This window comes from Grammomys surdaster, unplaced genomic scaffold, assembly GCF_004785775.1.
Source record: "Grammomys surdaster isolate TR1022 unplaced genomic scaffold, NIH_TR_1.0 126158, whole genome shotgun sequence".
Lineage (NCBI taxonomy): Eukaryota > Metazoa > Chordata > Mammalia > Rodentia > Muridae > Grammomys > Grammomys surdaster.
The window spans coordinates 1,386,051-1,388,578 of record NW_021620966.1 but is presented as its reverse complement, the minus strand read 5'-3'; positions in this window follow the sequence as shown (position 1 = coordinate 1,388,578).

Here is a 2,528-nt window from a genome sequence, read left to right as displayed (position 1 = left end):
CACACACACACACACACACACACACACACACACACACACACACACACGAGGCTTCTGAGATCATACAATAAACTTGACAGAGTAGCAGCTCAGTCCAGGATCTTGGCTTGCCTTTGGAGCTCTTCTTCCATGTCCCCAACCTCCAGGTCTTTATCCAACCTTGTATGTCCCCAGGAATGGCACTTTCCTCCCAGTCTCTTGCTTGGCCAGGCCTCTGTTCTCTCAAGCTCACCATGAGCTGCCTCTGTCTAGTGCCTTCTGCACGACGCATCTACCATAGCATTTTGCTACTTGAGTGGTGGTATGTTTGGGCACAAAAATGTTTCACCACCATTTGTTTGGGTTCTTTGGTAGCACTGGTCCGGGTTCTTCTGTCACCAGTAGTGAGTACTGTCTTCCCTCTCTTTCCCATTTTCTCTCACTTTGGAAGCTGGAAGGAAGGCCCTCCCCTGAAAACATTTTCTATTGTTTCCTCTAGGCTCCAGGGTTCCCACTATCCCCTCCCCTTCCCCCAGGTTCCCTCCCCTCCTGCCCATTTCCCTGCCCCCTCATCCTGGGAGGGGGCTGTAGGCAGCCCAGCCTCTCCTAGTTCTCACATCTCAGGAAAAGCATCTCTTCCCTCCCTCCTTCCCATCCTTTTCATCCTCCTGGGCCCCAGGTCCTCTCCCTCTTTCCTTATCTGCCAGGGATCTGACCTGCAGATGCTCTCTCTGCTCTGCGTGCTCCTGACCCCAGGATGGCATAGCAGCCCAGCCGCTGCCCTGGGGGCCAACTCCAGCCTGCTCATTCTCCTACCCTTTAGAAGCCCCCGTGTCTTGAAGCTGATTAAAACAAACACAACTCCTATTTTTGTTCTTAATCCAATTCTGTGTTGTGGTAGGGTCTAGGAGGGATAGGATGACGGGAAGAGTCCAGGAGTTACACAGACTCCTTGGTAGGCAGAGATAGGGAGAGGGCCATGGCTAGGTAATAAAGGTGGTGAATTTACCAAGATGGCCAGCTGCCTCAACCCCGTCACTGGAGACAAAGGCCTGGTCATTTTTTGTTTGTTTGTTTTTTCTCCCCCACCAGCAAGCCCTCTGCTGACAGACTGGCTCAACAAGATCAAGGCTGGATCTGGACACAGATGTGAAACAATCAAGCATCCTATGTCTTCAACTGACCAACCGTCTGGTAGGGGAGGAAGACCGTTTCAGGGGTTAAAAACCCCTAGCCCTCAAGAAGAGCCTGGACTTTGCAGAGGGGTGTTTTCTCTGTGTGTTTGCCTCATATGTATGCTTTCTGACCCCCCAATAAAGACCTTTTAAAAAACTGTTTATTCTGTCTGCTGTACTTGAGGTTTCCCTGCTGCTACCTGTTGCACTTCAGATCTTTCCAGACTTTTAATTCTTTAACTGGGAGAGAAAATGAACCTGATCCAGACCCCTAGACTGTATCACTTCAAGACCCCTGGACTCTATTGACAGAAGCACATTTTTCCTGCCGTGCTAGAGGGTAGAGCCAGGATCAGGAACAGGCCCCAGTCCCCAGTGGCTGTGGGGACCATGGTGTAAGTGGAGTGATGACAGCAGGGGGAAGGGGAGGGAGAGGGGGAGAGGTTTGGGGAGGTGGTGGTAGAGGGGTGGGCCCTGGGTAGGACTCTAATGCAGGTCCCCGGAAGGGTGAGGGGACCAGTGGGTCAGAAGTTCTAGGGGCCTTCCCAGAAGGGGAGGTGACAGACTCTTCAGGAAACAGCCAGAACAAGGGGGAGGGGAGGTGCACACTCCCAATAGAGGCCTTTATTCTCTCCAGCTCAGAAACAAGACAGAATCTCTTGTCTCAACAGAGTCCTTCCCATGACATCCCTCATCAGCACTTGGCCTTGGTGCTTCTCAGGGGCACACAGACCCAGGCTCATTCCCTGGGTACCTTCTAACCCCACAGGCAAGACTCCCAGACCTCTGCAAACTATAGGCCTGTTTTGCCGTTCTGTACTTCCTGACAGAGGGATCTGCTACAGAGAGGAGGGTGTCTTGTAACTGTGCCTGTGCTCTGGAGGCCAAGTGTCTAGGTTTGAATATTGTACTGTCCACTTGCTAGCTGTGTGACTTTGGACAACTTGTTTAATCTCTGGGCAACCCCAGTTTCATCATTTGTAAAGCAAGGGCAGAGGTAGTACCTACATTATAAGGTTATTGTGAACATGTATGTGCTCGGAGTAGAAGGCCTAAGGAAAATATTTGCATTCTGACACAGTACCGAGCACACCACCTGTATGACATAGCCAGGGACATACTCCAGGTCAGCGGTTCTCAACTGCCCTAAGGCTGAGATTATTTATACAGTTCTTCATGTTGGGATGACCCACAAACATGAAATTATTTTTGTTGCTAATTCATAACTGTAATTTTACTACTGTTATGGATTGTAATGTAAGTATCTGTAATTTGCAATGGTTTTAGGAGACCCTTTTGAAAGAATCATTTAACCCACAAAAGGGGTCATGACCCACAGGTTGAGAACCTCTGGCTTAGGCCTTCTCTCTAGCT